This window comes from Streptopelia decaocto (assembly GCF_964273445.1).
Source record: "Streptopelia decaocto genome assembly, contig: HAP1_SCAFFOLD_487, whole genome shotgun sequence".
Lineage (NCBI taxonomy): Eukaryota > Metazoa > Chordata > Aves > Columbiformes > Columbidae > Streptopelia > Streptopelia decaocto.
In genome coordinates, this window is record NW_028115337.1 from 48,231 (window position 1) to 64,423 (window position 16,193).

Consider the following 16,193-nt stretch of genomic DNA (forward strand, 5'->3'; position numbering starts at 1 on the left):
GGTCCCTCCCGAACTCCTGGGTCCCTCCCGAACTCCTGGGTCCTTCCCGAACTCCTGGGTCCCTCCCAAACTCCTGGGTCCCTTGGGGCACTCCTGGGTCCCTCCCGAACTCCTGGGTCCCTCCCGAACACCTGGGTCCCCCCTGAACTCCTGGGTCCTTCCCGAACTCCTGGGTCCTTCCCGGACTCCTGGGTCCTTCCCGAACACCTGGGTCCCCCCTGAACTCCTGGGTCCTTCCCGAACTCCTGGGTCCTTCCCGGACTCCTGGGTCCTTCCCGAACACCTGGGTCCCTCCCGAACTCCTGGGTCCCTCCCGAACTCCTGGGTCCCTCCCGAACTCCTGGGTCCCCTCCCGAACTCCTGGGTCCCTCCCGAACTCCTGGGTCCCCTCCCGAACTCCTGGGTCCCTCCCGAACTCCTGGGTCCCCTCCCGAACTCCTGGGTCCCCTCTGAACTCCTGGGTCCCTCCCGGACTCCTGGGTCCTTCCCGGACGCCTGGGTCCCCTCCCGAACTCCTGGGTCCCCTCCCGAACTCCTGGGTCCCCTCCCGAACTCCTGGGTCCCTCCCGAACACCTGGGTCCCTCCCGAACACCTGGGTCCCCCCTGAACTCCTGGGTCCCCTCCCGAACTCCTGGGTCCCTCCCGAACTCCTGGGTCCCTTGGGGCACTCCTGGGTCCTCTCCCGAACTCCTGGGTCCCCTCCCGAACTCCTGGGTCCCCTCCCGAACTCCTGGGTCCCTCCCGAACTCCTGGGTCCCTCCCGAACTCCTGGGTCCCCTCCCGAACTCCTGGGTCCCCACCCGGACGCCTGGGTCCCTCCCGAATGCCTGGGTCCCCTCCCGAACGCCTGGGTCCCCTCCCGAACTCCTGGGTCCCCTCCCGAACTCCTGGGTCCTTCCCGGACGCCTGGGTCCCCTCCCGAACTCCTGGGTCCTTCCCGGACGCCTGGGTCCTTCCCGGACTCCTGGGTCCCCTCCCGGACTCCTGGGTCCTTCCCGGACTCCTCGGTCCCCTCCTGAACGCCTGGGTCCCTCCCGAACTCCTGGGTCCCCTCCCGAACTCCTGGGTCCTTCCCGGACGTCTGGGTCCCCTCCCGAACTCCTGGGTCCTTCCCGGACGCCTGGGTCCTTCCCGGACTCCTGGGTCCCTCCCGAACTCCTGGGTCCCTCCCGAACACCTGGCTCCCCCCTGAACTCCTGGGTCCCCTCCCGAACTCCTGGGTCCCTCCCGAACTCCTGGGTCCCTCCCGAACTCCTGGGTCCCCTCCCGAACTCCTGGGTCCCCTCCCGAACTCCTGGGTCCTTCCCGGACGCCTGGGTCCCCTCCCGAACTCCTGGGTCCTTCCCGGACCCCTGGGTCCTTCCCGGACTCCTGGGTCCCCTCCCGAACTCCTGGGTCCCTCCCGAACTCCTGGGTCCTTCCCGAACTCCTGGGTCCCTCCCGAACTCCTGGGTCCCCTCCCAAACTCCTGGGTCCCTCCTTCCCGGACTCCTGGGTCCCCTCCCGAACTGCTGGGTCCCCTCCCGAACTCCTGGGTCCTTCCCGGACTCCTGGGTCCCTCCCGAACTCCTGGGTCCCTCCCGAACTCCTGGGTCCCCTCCCGAACTCCTGGGTCCTTCCCGGACGCCTGGGTCCCCTCCCGAACTCCTGGGTCCCCTCCCGGACGCCTGGGTCCCCTCCCGAACTGCTGGGTCCCTCCCGAACTCCTGGGTCCCTCCCGAACTCCTGGGTCCCCCCTGAACGCCTGTGTCCCCTCCCGAATGCCTGGGTCCCCTCCCGAACTCCTGGGTCCCCTCCCGAACTCCTGGGTCCCTCCCGAACTCCTGGGTCCCTCCCGAACTTCTGGGTCCCTCCCGAACGCCTGGGTCCCCTCCCGAACTCCTGGGTCCCCTCCCGAACGCCTGGGTCCCTCCCGAACTCCTGGGTCCTTCCCGAACTCCTGGGTCCTTCCTGAACTCCTGGGTCCCTCCCGAACTCCTGGGTCCTTCCCGAACTCCTGGGTCCCTCCCGAACTCCTGGGTCCTTCCCGAACTCCTGGGTCCCTCCCGAACTCCTGGGTCCTTCCCGAACTCCTGGGTCCCTCACGAACTCCTGGGTCCCCTCCCGAACTCCTGGGTCCCCTCCCGAACTCCTGGGTCCCTCCCGAACACCTGGGTCCCTCCCGAACACCTGGGTCCCTCCCGAACACCTGGGTCCCCCCTGAACTCCTGGGTCCCTCCCGGACTCCTGGGTCCCTCCCGGACTCCTGGGTCCCTCCCGAACTCCTGGGTCCCCTCCCGAACGCCTGGGTCCCCTCCCGGACGCCTGGGTCCCTCCCGAACGCCTGGGTCCCCTCCCGAACTCCTGGGTCCTTCCCGGACGCCTGGGTCCCCTCCCGAACTCCTGGGTCCTTCCCGGACGCCTGGGTCCTTCCCGGACTCCTGGGTCCCCTCCCGGACTCCTGGGTCCTTCACGAACTCCTGGGTCCCTCCCGAACTCCTGGGTCCCCCCCGACCTCCTGGGTCCCCCCCGACCTCCTGGGTCCCTCCCGAACACCTGGGTCCCTCCCGAACTCCTGGGTCCCCTCCCGAACTCCTGGGTCCCCTCCCGGACGCCTGGGTCCCCCCGAACTCCTGGGTCCCCTCCCGAACTCCTGGGTCCCCTCCCGGACGCCTGGGTCCCCTCCCGAACTCCTGGGTCCCCTCCCGGACGCCTGGGTCCCCTCCCAGACGCCTGGGTCCCCTCCCGAACTCCTGGGTCCCTCCCGAACTCCTGGGTCCCTCCCGAACTCCTGGGTCCCCCCTGAACTCCTGGGTCCCCTCCCGAACTCCTGGGTCCCTCCCGAACTCCTGGGTCCCTCCCGAACTCCTGGGTCCCTTGGGGCACTCCTGGGTCCCTCCCGAACTCCTGGGTCCCTTGGGCCACTCCTGGGTCCCTCCCGAACACCTGGGTCCCCCCTGAACTCCTGGGTCCCTCCCGAACTCCTGGGTCCTTCCCGGACTCCTGGGTCCTTCCCGGACGCCTGGGTCCTTCCCGGACTCCTGGGTCCTTCCCGAACTCCTGGGTCCCTCCCGAACACCTGGGTCCCCCCCGAACTCCTGGGTCCCTCCCGAACTCCTGGGTCCTTCCCGAACTCCTGGGTCCCTCCCGAACACCTGGGTCCCTCCCGAACTCCTGGGTCCCCTCCCGAACTCCTGGGTCCCTCCCGAACTCCTGGGTCCCTTGGGGCACTCCTGGGTCCCTCCCGAACTCCTGGGTCCCTCCCGAACTCCTGGGTCCCTCCCGAACACCTGGGTCCCTCCCGAACTCCTGGGTCCCTCCCGAACTCCTGGGTCCTTCCCGAACTCCTGGGTCCTTCCCGAACACCTGGGTCCCCTCCCGAACTCCTGGGTCCCCTCCCGAACTCCTGGGTCCCTCCCGAACTCCCCGAACTCCTGGGTCCCCTCCCGAACTCCTGGGTCCCTCCCGAACACCTGGGTCCCCCCCGAACTCCTGGGTCCTTCCCGAACTCCTGGTTCCTTCCCGAACACCTGGGTCCCCCCTGAACTCCCGGGTCCCTCCCGAACTCCTGGGTCCTCTCCCGAACTCCTGGGTCCTCTCCCGAACTCCTGGGTCCCTCCCGAACTCCTGGGTCCCTCCCGAACACCTGGGTCCCCCCTGAACTCCTGGGTCCCTCCCGGACTCCTGGGTCCTTCCCGGACGCCTGGGTCCCCTCCCGAACTCCTGGGTCCCCTCCCGGACGCCTGGGTCCCCTCCCGAACTCCTGGGTCCCCTCCCGAACTCCTGGGTCCCTCCCGAACTCCTGGGTCCTTCCCGAACACTTGGGTCCCTCCCGAACACCTGGGTCCCCCCTGAACTCCTGGGTCCCCTCCCGAACTCCTGGGTCCCTCCCGAACTCCTGGGTCCCTCCCGAACTCCTGGGTCCCTTGGGGCACTCCTGGGTCCCTCCCGAACACCTGGGTCCCCCCCTGAACTCCTGGGTCCCCTCCCGAACTCCTGGGTCCCCCCTGAACTCCTGGGTCCCCTCCCGAACTCCTGGGTCCCTCCCGAACTCCTGGGTCCCTTGGGGCCCTCCTGGGTCCCCCCTGAACTCCTCGGTCCCTCCCGAACTCCTGGGTCCCCTCCCGAACTCCTGGGTCCCCTCCCGAACTCCTGGGTCCCTCCCGGACTCCTGGGTCCTTCTTGAACTCCTGGGTCCCTCCCGAACACCTCGGTCCCCACTGAACTCCTGGGTCCCCTCCCGAACTCCTGGGTCCCCTCCCGATCTCCTGGGTCCCCTCCCGAACTCCTCGGTCCCTCACGAACTCCTGGGTCCCTCCCGGACGCCTGGGTCCCCTCCCGGACGCCTGGGTCCCCTCCCGAACTCCTGGGTCCTTCCCGAACTCCTGGGTCCCCTCCCGAACTCCTGGGTCCCTCCCGAACTCCTGGGTCCCTCCCGAACACCTGGGTCCCTCCTGAACACCTGGGTCCCCTCCCGAACTCCTGGGTCCCCTCCCGAACTCCTGGGTCCTTCCCGAACTCCTGGGTCCCTCCCGAACTCCTGGGTCCTTCCCGAACTCCTGGGTCCCCCCCGAACTCCTGGGTCCTTCCCGAACTCCTGGGTCCTTCCCGAACTCCTGGTTCCCTCCCGAACACCTGGGTCCCCTCCCGGACTCCTGGGTCCCCTCCTGAACACCTGGGTCCCTCCCGAACTCCTGGGTCCCTCCAGAACGCCTGGGTCCCCTCCCGGACGCCTGGGTCATCCCGAACGCCTGGGTCCCTCCCGAACTCCTGGGTCCCCTCCCGAACTCCTGGGTCCTTCCCGGACGCCTGGGTCCACTCCCGAACTCCTGGGTCCTTCCCGGACGCCTGGGTCCCCTCCCGGACGCCTGGGTCCCCTCCCGAACTCCTGGGTCCTTCCCGAACTCCTGGGTCCCCTCCCGAACTCCTGGGTCCCTCCCGAACTCCTGGGTCCCTCCCGAACACCTGGGTCCCTCCTGAACACCTGGGTCCCCTCCCGAACTCCTGGGTCCCCTCCCGAACTCCTGGGTCCTTCCCGAACTCCTGGGTCCCTCCCGAACTCCTGGGTCCCCCCCGAACTCCTGGGTCCTTCCCGAACTCCTGGGTCCTTCCCGAACTCCTGGTTCCCTCCCGAACACCTGGGTCCCCTCCCGGACTCCTGGGTCCCCTCCTGAACACCTGGGTCCCTCCCGAACTCCTGGGTCCCTCCAGAACGCCTGGGTCCCTCCAGAACGCCTGGGTCCCCTCCCGGACGCCTGGGTCATCCCGAACGCCTGGGTCCCACCTGAACTCCTGGGTCCCCTCCCGAACTCCTGGGTCCCTCCCGAACTCCTGGGTCCCTTGGGGCCCTCCTGGGTCCCCCCTGAACTCCTCGGTCCCTCCCGAACTCCTGGGTCCCCTCCCGAACTCCTGGGTCCCCTCCCGATCTCCTGGGTCCCCTCCCGAACTCCTCGGTCCCTCACGAACTCCTGGGTCCCTCCCGGACGCCTGGGTCCCCTCCCGGACGCCTGGGTCCCCTCCCGAACTCCTGGGTCCTTCCCGAACTCCTGGGTCCCCTCCCGAACTCCTGGGTCCCCTCCCGAACTCCTGGGTCCTTCCCGAACTCCTGGGTCCCTCCCGAACTCCTGGGTCCCCCCCGAACTCCTGGGTCCTTCCCGAACTCCTGGGTCCTTCCCGAACTCCTGGTTCCCTCCCGAACACCTGGGTCCCCTCCCGGACTCCTGGGTCCCCTCCTGAACACCTGGGTCCCTCCCGAACTCCTGGGTCCCTCCAGAACGCCTGGGTCCCTCCAGAACGCCTGGGTCCCCTCCCGGACGCCTGGGTCATCCCGAACGCCTGGGTCCCTCCCGAACTCCTGGGTCCCCTCCCGAACTCCTGGGTCCTTCCCGGACGCCTGGGTCCACTCCCGAACTCCTGGGTCCTTCCCGGACGCCTGGGTCCTTCCCGGACTCCTGGGTCCCCTCCCGAACTCCTGGGTCCTTCCCGGACGCCTGGGTCCTTCCCGGACTCCTTGGTCCCCTCCCGGACTCCTGGGTCCCTCCCGAACACCTGGGTCCCCCCTGAACTGCTGGGTCCCCTCCCGAACTCCTGGGTCCCTCCCGAACTCCTGGGTCCCCTCCCGAACTCCTGGGTCCCTCCCGAACTCCCCGAACTCCTGGGTCCCCTCCCGAACTCCTGGGTCCCTCCCGAACTCCTGGGTCCCTCCCGAACTCCTGGGTCCTTCCCGAACTCCTGGGTCCTTCCCGGACTCCTGGGTCCTTCCCGGACTCCTGGGTCCCCTACCAAACTCCTGGGTCCCTCCCGAACTCCTGGGTCCCTCCCGAACTCCTGGGTCCCCCCCGAACTCCTGGGTTCCTCCCGAACTCCTGGGTCCTTCCCGAACTCCTGGGTCCCTCCCGAACTCCTGGGTCCCCCCCGAACTCCTTGGTCCCCCCTGAACTCCTGGGTCCCCCCCCGAACTCCTGGGTCCCCCCCGAACTCCTGGGTCCCCCCCGAACTCCTGGGTCCCTCCCGAACTCCTGGGTCCTTCCCGAACTTCTGGGTCCCTCCCGAACACCTGGGTCCCCCCTGAACTCCTGGGTCCCCCCCGAACTCCTGGGTCCCCTCCCGAACGCCTGGGTCCCCTCCCGGACGCCTGGGTCCCTCCCGAACGCCTGGGTCCCCTCCCGAACTCCTGGGTCCTTCCCGGACGCCTGGGTCCCCTCCCGAACTCCTGGGTCCTTCCCGGACGCCTGGGTCCTTCCCGGACTCCTGGGTCCCCTCCCGGACTCCTGGGTCCCTCCCGGACTCCTGGGTCCCTTGGGGCACTCCTGGGTCCCCTCCCGAACTCCTGGGTCCCTCCCGAACACCTGGGTCCCCCCTGAACTGCTGAGTCCCCTCCCGAACTCCTGGGTCCCCTCCCGAACGCCTGGGTCCCCTCCCGAACTCCTGGGTCCCTCCCGAACTCCTGGGTCCTTCCCGAACTCCTGGGTCCTTCCCGAACTCCTGGGTCCCTCCCGAACTCCTGGGTCCTTCCCGAACTCCTGGGTCCCTCCCGAACACCTGGGTCCCTCCCGAACACCTGGGTCCCTCCCGAACTCCTGGGTCCCTCCCGAACTCCTGGGTCCCGTCCCGGACTCCTGGGTTCCCCCGAACTCCTGGGTCCCCTCCCGAACTCCTGGGTCCTTCCCGGACGCCTGGGTCCCCTCCCGAACTCCTGGGTCCCCTCCCGGATGCCTGGGTCCCTCCCGAACTCCTGGGTCCCCTCCCGAACTCCTGGGTCCCCTCCCGGACGCCTGGGTCCCCCCGAACTCCTGGGTCCCCTCCCGAACTCCTGGGTCCCCTCCCGGACGCCTGGGTCCCCTCCCGAACTCCTGGGTCCCTCCCGAACTCCTGGGTCCCTCCCGAACACCTGGGTCCCCCCTGAACTCCTGGGTCCCCCCCCGAACTCCTGGGTCCCTCCCGAACTCCTGGGTCCTTCCCGAACACCTGGGTCCCCCCTGAACTCCTGGGTCCCCTCCCGAACGCCTGGGTCCTTCCCGGACTCCTGGGTCCCTCCCGGACTCCTGGGTCCCTCCCGAACTCCTGGGTCCCCCCTGAACTCCTGGGTCCCCCCCGAACGCCTGGGTCCCCCCCGAACTCCTGGGTCCTTCCCGAACTCCTGGGTCCCCCCGAACTCCGGGGTCCCTCCTGAACGCCTGGGTCCCCCCCGAACTCCTGGGTCCTTCCCGAACTCCTGGGTCCCTCCCGAACACCTGGCTCCCCCCTGAACTCCTGGGTCCCCTCCCGAACTCCTGGGTCCCTCCCGAACTCCTGGGTCCCTCCCGAACTCCTGGGTCCTTCCCGAACTCCTGGGTCCCTCCCGAACTCCTGGGTCCTTCCCGAACTCCTGGGTCCTTCCCGAACTCCTGGGTCCCCTCCCGAACGCCTGGGTCCCCTCCCGGACGCCTGGGTCCCCTCCCGAACGCCTGGGTCCCCTCCCGAACTCCTGGGTCCTTCCCGGACGCCTGGGTCCCCCCTGAACTCCTGGGTCCCCTCCCGAACACCTGGGTCATTCCCGGACTCCTGGGTCCCTCCCGGACTCCTGGGTCCTTCCCGAACACCTGGGTCCCTCCCGAACTCCTGGGTCCCTCCAGAACACCTGGGTCCCTCCCGAACTCCTGGGTCCCTCCAGAACACCTGGGTCCCCCCTGAACTCCTGGGTCCCCCCGAACTCCTGGGTCCTTCCCGGACTCCTGGGTCCCTCCCGGACTCCTCGGTCCCTCCCGAACTCCTGGGTCCCCTCCCGAACTCCTGGGTCCTTCCCGGACGCCTGGGTCCTTCCCGGACTCCTGGGTCCCTCCCGGACTCCTCGGTCCCTCCCGAACTCCTGGGTCCCCTCCCGAACGCCTGGGTCCCTCCCGAGCTCCTGGGTCCCCTCCCGAACTCCTGGGTCCCTCCCGAACTCCTGGGTCCCCTCCCGAACTCCTGGGTCCTTCCTGAACTCCTGGGTCCTTCCTGAACTCCTGGGTCCTTCCCGAACTCCTGGGTCCCCTCCCGGACTCCTGGGTCCCCTCCCGGACTCCTGGGTCCCTCCCGAACTCCTGGGTCCCCTCCCGATCTCCTGGGTCCTTCCCGGACTCCTCGGTCCCCTCCCGAACTCCTGGGTCCCTCCCGAACACCTGGGTCCCCCCGAACACCTGGGTCCCTCCTGAACACCTGGGTCCCCCCTGAACTCCTGGGTCCCTTGGGGCACTCCTGGGTCCCTCCCGAACTCCTGGGTCCCTCCCGAACTCATGGGTCCTTCCCGAACACCTGGGTCCCTCCCGAACTCCTGGGTCCCTCCCAGACTCCTGGGTCCCCCCTGAACTCCTGGGTCCCCTCCCGAACTCCTGGGTCCCTCCCGAACTCCTGGGTCCCCCCCGACCTCCTGGGTCCTTCCCGACCTCCTGGGTCCTTCCCGAACACCTGGGTCCCTCCCGAACTCCTGGGTCCCCTCCCAAACTCCTGGGTCCTTCCTGAACACCTGGGTCCCCTCCCGAACTCCTGGGTCCCCCCCGACCTCCTGGGTCCCCCCCGACCTCCTGGGTCCTTCCCGAACTCCTGGGTCCTTCCCGAACACCTGGGTCCCTCCCGAGCTCCTGGGTCCCTCCCGACCTCCTGGGTTCCTCCCGAACTCCTGGGTCCCACCCGAACTCCTGGGTCCTTCCCGAACTCCTGGGTCCCTCCCGAACTCCTGGGTCCTTCCCGAACTCCTGGGTCCCTCCCGAACTCCTGGGTCCCTCCCGAACTCCTGGGTCCCCTCCCGAACTCCTGGGTCCCCCCTGAACTCCTGGGTCCCCTCCTGAACTCCTGGGTCCCTCCCGAACACCTGGGTCCCCCCTGAACTCCTGGGTCCCTCCCGAACACCCGGGTCCCCCCTGAACTCCTGGGTCCCTCCCCAACTCCTGGGTCCTTCCCGAACTCCTGTGTCCTTCCCGAACTCCTGGGTCCCTCCCGAACACCTGGGTCCTTCCCGAACTCCTGTGTCCTTCCCGAACTCCTGTGTCCTTCCCGAACTCCTGGGTCCCCCCCTGAACTCCTGGGTCCCCTCCAGAACTCCTGGGTCCCTCCCGAACTCCTGGGTCCCTCCCGAACTCCTGGGTCCCCTCCCGAACTCCTGGGTCCTTCCCGGACGCCTGGGTCCTTCCCGGACTCCTGGGTCCCCTCCCGAACTCCTGGGTCCCCTCCCGGACTCCTGGGTCCCCTCCCGAACTCCTGGGTCCCTCCCGAACACCTGGGTCCCCCCTGAACTGCTGGGTCCCCTCCCGAACTCCTGGGTCCCCTCCCGAACTCCTGGGTCCCTCCCGAACTCCTGGGTCCCCTCCCGAACTCCTGGGTCCCCTCCCGAACTCCTGGGTCCTTCCCGGACTCCTGGGTCCCCTACCGAACTCCTGGGTCCCTCCCGGACTCCTGGGTCCCTCCCGAACTCCTGGGTCCCCTCCCGAACTCCTGGGTCCCCTCCCGAACTCCTGGGTCCTTCCCGGACGCCTGGGTCCCCTCCCGAACTCCTGGGTCCCTTGGGGCACTCCTGGGTCCCTTGGGGCACTCCTGGGTCCCCCCCCGAACTCCTGGGTCCCCCCCCGAACTCCTGGGTCCCTCCCGAACACCTGGGTCCCTCCCGAACTCCTGGGTCCCTCCCGAACTCCTGGGTCCCCCCTGAACTCCTGGGTCCCCTCCCGAACTCCTGGGTCCCTCCCGAACTCCTGGGTCCCTCCCGAACACCTGGGTCCCTTGGGGCACTCCTGGGTCCCTCCCGAACTCCTGGGTCCCTCCCGAACACCTGGGTCCCCCCTGAACTCCTGGGTCCCTCCCGAACTCCTGGGTCCCTCCCGAACTCCTGGGTCCTTCCCGGACGCCTGGGTCCCCTCCCGAACTCCTGGGTCCTTCCCGAACTCCTGGGTCCCTCCCGAACTCCTGGGTCCCTCCCGAACTCCTGCGTCCCTCCCGAGCTCCTTGGCCCCCTCCCGAACTCCTGGGTCCCTCCCGAACTCCTGGGTCCCTCCCGAACTCCTGGGTCCTTCCCGAACTCCTGGGTCCCCTCCCGAACTCCTGGGTCCCCTCCCGGACGCCTGCGTCCCCTCCCGGACGCCTGGGTCCCCTCCCGAACTCCTGGGTCCCTCCCGAACACCTGGGTCCCCCCCTGAACTCCTGGGTCCCCTACCGAACTCCTGGGTCCCTCCCGAACTCCTGGGTCCCTTGGGGCACTCCTGGGTCCCTCCCGAACTCCTGGGTCCCTCCCGAACACCTGGGTCCCCCCTGAACTCCTGGGTCCCTCCCGAACTCCTGGGTCCCTCCCGAACTCCTGGGTCCTTCCCGTACGCCTGGGTCCCTCCCGAACTCCTGGGTCCCTCCCGAACTCCTGGGTCCCCTCCCGAACTCCTGGGTCCCTCCCGAACTCCTGGGTCCTTCCCGAACTCCTGGGTCCCTCCTGAACACCTGGGTCCCCCCTGAACTCCTGGGTCCCCTCCCGGACGCCTGGGTCCCCTCCCGAACTCCTGGGTCCCTTGGGGCACTCCTGGGTCCCTCCCGAACTCCTGGGTCGCTCCCGAACACCTGGGTCCCTCCCGAACTCCTGGGTCCTTCCCGAACTCCTGGGTCCTTCCCGGACTCCTGGGTCCTTCCCGGACGCCTGGGTCCCCTCCCGAACTCCTGGGTCCCCTCCCGGACGCCTGGGTCCCCTCCCGAACTCCTGGGTCCTTCCCGAACTCCTGGGTCCCCTCCCGAACTCCTGGGTCCCTCCCGAACTCCTGGGTCCCTCCCGAACACCTGGGTCCCCCCCGAACACCTGGGTCCCCCCTGAACACCTGGGTCCCCCCTGAACTCCTGGGTCCCCTCCCGAACGCCTGGGTCCCCTCCCGAACTCCTGGGTCCCTCCCGAACTCCTGGGTCCCTCCCGGACTCCTGGGTCCCTCCCGAACGCCTGAGTCCCCTCCCGAACGCCTGGGTCCCCTCCCGAACGCCTGGGTCCCCTCCCGGACGCCTGGGTCCCTCCCGAACGCCTGGGTCCCCTCCCGAACGCCTGGGTCCCTCCCGAACTCCTGGGTCACCTCCCGAACTCCTGGGTCCTTCCCGGACGCCTGGGTCTCCTCCCGAACTCCTGGGTCCTTCCCGGACGCCTGGGTCCTTCCCGGACTCCTGGGTCCCCTCCCGGACTCCTGGGTCCTTCCCGGACTCCTCGGTCCCCTCCCGAACGCCTGGGTCCCTCCCGAGCTCCTGGGTCCCTCCCGAGCTCCTGGGTCCCTCCCGGACTCCTGGGTCCCTTGGGGCACTCCTGGGTCCCCTCCCGAACTCCTGGGTCCCTCCCGAACTCCTGGGTCCCTCCCGAACTCCTGGGTCCCCCCCGAACTCCTGGGACCCTCCCGAACTCCTGGGTCCTTCCCGAACTCCTGGGTCCCTCCCGAACTCCTGGGTCCCCCCTGAACTCCTGGGTCCCCTCCCGAACTCCTGGGTCCCCCCGAACTCCTAGGTCCCCTCCCGAACTCCTGGGTCCCGTCCCGAACTCCTGGGTCCTTCCCGGACGCCTGGGTCCCCTCCCGAACTCCTGGGTCCCCTCCCGGACGCCTGGGTCCCCCCCCGAACTCCTGGGTCCCTCCCGAACTCCTGGGTCCCTCCCGAACTCCTGGGTCCTTCCCGAACTCCTGGGTCCTTCCCGAACTCCTGGGTCCCCCCTGAACTCCTGCGTCCCCTCCCGAACGCCTGGGTCCCTCCCGAACTCCTGGGTCCCTCCCGAACTCCTGGGTCCCCTCCCGAACTCCTAGGTCCCCTCCCGAGCTCCTGGGTCCCTCCCGGACTCCTGGGTCCCTTGGCTCACTCCTGGGTCCCCTCCCGAACTCCTGGGTCCCTCCCGAACACCTGGGTCCCCCCTGAACTGCTGGGTCCCCTCCCGAACTCCTGGGTCCCCTCCCGAACTCCTGGGTCCCCCCCGAACTCCTGGGTCCCCCCTGAACTCCTGGGTCCCCCCCCGAACTCCTGGGTCCCTCCCGAACTCCTGGGTCCCCTCCCGAACTCCTGGGTCCTTCCCGGACTCCTGGGTCCCTCCCGAACACCTGGGTCCCTCCCGAACTCCTGGGTCCCCTCCCGGACTCCTGGGTCCCCTCCCGAACGCCTGGGTCCCCTCCCGAACGCCTGGGTCCCTCCCGAACTCCTGGGTCCCCTCCCGAACTCTTGGGTCCTTCCCGGACGCCTGGGTCCCCTCCCGAACTCCTGGGTCCTTCCCGGACGCCTGGGTCCTTCCCGGACTCCTGGGTCCCCTCCCGGACTCCTGGGTCCTTCCCGGACTCCTGGGTCCCCTCCCGAACGCCTTGGTCCCTCCCGAGCTCCTGGGTCCCCTCCCGAACTCCTGGGTCCTTCCCGACCTCCTGGGTCCCCTCCCGAACTCCTGGGTCCCTCCCGAACACCTGGGTCCTTCCCGAACTCCTGGGTCCTTCCCGAACTCCTGGGTCCTTCCCGAACTCCTGGGTCCCCTCCCGAACTCCTGGGTCCCCTCCCGAACTCCTGGGTCCTTCCCGAACACCTGGGTCCCCCCGAACTCCTGGGTCCCCTCCCGAACTCCTGGGTCCCCTCCCGAACACCTGGGTCCCTCCATAACACCTGGGTCCCCTCCCGAACGCCTGGGTCCTTCCCGGACTCCTGGGTCCCTCCCGGACTCCTCGGTCCCTCCCGAACTCCTGGGTCCCCTCCCGAACTCCTGGGTCCTTCCCGGACGCCTGGGTCCTTCCCGGACTCCTGGGTCCCTCCCGGACTCCTCGGTCCCTCCCGAACTCCTGGGTCCCCTCCCGAACGCCTGGGTCCCTCCCGAGCTCCTGGGTCCCCTCCCGAACTCCTGGGTCCTTCCCGAACTCCTGGGTCCCTCCCGAACTCCTGGGTCCTTCCCGAACTCCTGGGTCCTTCCCGAACACCTGGGTCCCCTCCCGAACTCCTGGGTCCTTCCCGAACTCCTGGGTCCCTCCCGAACTCCTGGGTCCTTCCCGAACTCCTGGGTCCCTCCCGAACACCTGGGTCCCCTCCCGAACTCCTGGGTCCCCTCCCGAACTCCTACGTCCCCTCCCGAACTCCTGGGTCCCCCCGAACTCCTAGGTCCCCTCCCGAACTCCTGGGTCCCGTCCCGAACTCCTGGGTCCTTCCCGGACGCCTGGGTCCCCTCCCGAACTCCTGGGTCCCCTCCCGGACGCCTGGGTCCCCTCCCGAACTCCTGGGTCCCTCCCGAACTCCTGGGTCCCTCCCGAACTCCTGGGTCCTTCCCGAACTCCTGGGTCCCTCCCGAACACCTGGGTCCCCCCTGAACTCCTGGGTCCCCTCCCGAACGCCCTGGTCCCTCCCGAACGCCTGGGTCCCTCCCGGACTCCTGGGTCCCCTCCCGAACTCCTGGGTCCCCTCCCGAACTCCTGGGTCCCTCCCGAACTCCTGGGTCCCCTCCCGAATGCCTGGGTCCCTCCCGAACTCCTGGGTCCCCTCCCGAACTCCTGGGTCCCTCCCGAACTTCTGGGTCCCTTGGGGCACTCCTGGGTCCCTCCCGAACTCCTGGGTCCCTCCCGAACACCTGGGTCCCCCCTGAACTCCTGGGTCCTTCCCGGACTCCTGGGTCCTTCCCGAACTCCTGGGTCCCTCCCGAACACCTGGGTCCCTCCCGAACACCTGGGTCCCCCCCTGAACTCCTGGGTCCCCCCCTGAACTCCTGGGTCCCCTCCCGAACTCCTGGGTCCCTCCCGAACTCCTGGGTCCTTCCCGAACTCCTGGGTCCCTCCCGAACACCTGGGTCCTTCCCGGACTCCTGGGTCCCCCCCGAACTCCTGGGTCCCTCCCGAACACCTGGGTCCCTCCCGAACTCCTGGGTCCCTCCCGAACTCCTGGGTCCCCTCCCGAACGCCTGGGTCCCTCCCGAACTCCTGGGTCCCCTCCCGAACTCTTGGGTCCTTCCCGGACGCCTGGGTCCCCTCCCGAACTCCTGGGTCCTTCCCGGACGCCTGGGTCCTTCCCGGACTCCTGGGTCCCCTCCCGAACTCCTGGGTCCCTCCCGAGCTCCTGGGTCCCTCCCGAACTCCTGGGTCCCTCCCGAACTCCTGGGTCCTTTCCGAACTCCTGGGTCCCTCCCGAACTCCTGGGTCCCTCCCGAACTCCTGGGTCCTTCCCGAACTCCTGGGTCCCCTCCCGAACTCCTGGGTCCCCTCCCGAACTCCTGGGTCCTTCCCGGACGCCTGGGTCCTTCCCGGACTCCTGGGTCCCCTCCCGGACTCCTGGGTCCTTCCCGAACTCCTGGGTCCTTCCCGGACGCCTGGGTCCTTCCCGGACTCCTGGGTCCCCTCCCGGACTCCTGGGTCCTTCCCGGACTCTTGGGTCCCCTCCCGAACGCCTGGGTCCCTCCCGAGCTCCTGGGTCCCCTCCCGAACTCCTGGGTCCTTCCCGAACTCCTGGGTCCCCTCCCGAACTCCTGGGTCCCTCCCGAACTCCTGGGTCCCCTCCCGAACTCCTGGGTCCCCCCTGAACTCCTGGGTCCCTCCCGAACTCCTGGGTCCTTCCCGAACTCCTGGGTCCCCTCCCGAACTCCTGGGTCCCTCCCGAACTCCTGGGTCCCTCCCGAACTCCTGGGTCCTTTCCGAACTCCTGGGTCCCTCCCGAACTCCTGGGTCCCCTCCCGAACTCCTGGGTCCTCTCCCGAACTCCTGGGTCCTTCCCGGACGCCTGGGTCCCCTCCCGAACTCCTGGGTCCTTCCCGGACTCCTGGGTCCCCTCCCGGACTCCTGGGTCCTTCCCGGACTCCTGGGTCCCCTCCCGAACGCCTGGGTCCCTCCCGAGCTCCTTGGTCCCCTCCCGAACTCCTGGGTCCCTCCCGAACTCCTGGGTCCCTCCCGAACTCCTGGGTCCCTCCCGAACTCCTGAGTCCTTCCCGAACTCCTGGGTCCCTCCCGAACTCCTGGGTCCCTCCCGAACACCTGGGTCCCCCCTGAACTCCTGGGTCCCTCCCGGACTCCTGGGTCCCTCCCGAACTCCTGGGTCCCTCCCGAACACCTGGGTCCCCCCTGAACACCTGGGTCCCCCCTGAACTCCTGGGTCCCTCCCGGACTCCTGGGTCCCTCCCGAACTCCTGGGTCCCTCCCGAACACCTGGGTCCCCCCTGAACACCTGGGTCCCCCCTGAACTCCTGGGTCCCTCCCGGACTCCTGGGTCCCTCCCGAACTCCTGGGTCCCCTCCCGAACGCCTGGGTCCCCTCCCGAACTCCTGGGTCCCCCCCGAACTCCTGGGTCCTTCCCGAACTCCTGGGTCCTTCCCGAACTCCTGGGTCCCTCCCGAACACCTGGGTCCCCCCTGAACTCCTGGGTCCCTCCCGGACTCCTGGGTCCCTCCTGAACACCTGGGTCCCCCCTGAACTCCTGGGTCCTTCCCGGACTCCTGGGTCCCCTCCCGAACGCCTGGGTCCCTCCCGAACACCTGGGTCCCCTCCCGAACTCCTGGGTCCTTCCCGGACGCCTGGGTCCCCTCCCGAACTCCTGGGTCCCCTCCCAAACTCCTTGGTCCTTCCCGGACGCCTGGGTCCCCTCCCGGACGCCTGGGTCCCCTCCCGAACTCCTGGGTCCCCTCCCGAACTCCTGGGTCCCTCCCGAACTCCTGGGTCCCTCGTTGGGGAGCGGGGGTCGCTTCCAGGTTCTGCCACCGGCATTTTTATGGATTATTTTTCCCCACAGACGCTGAAATTCCAGCTGGGGAGGTTCCCCCAGG

The 16,193-nt window shown here is 69.3% G+C and overlaps 1 long non-coding RNA gene across 1 annotated transcript in view; it reads left to right on the forward strand.

The window, feature by feature from the left end:
• Positions 1-16,193, forward strand: part of LOC309452807 — a 33,866-nt gene extending 17,673 nt beyond the window's left edge. The window contains exon 3 of the long non-coding RNA XR_014186630.1: positions 16,160-16,193. This is a non-coding gene — a long non-coding RNA (uncharacterized lncRNA). The remainder of the gene's footprint in view (positions 1-16,159) is intronic.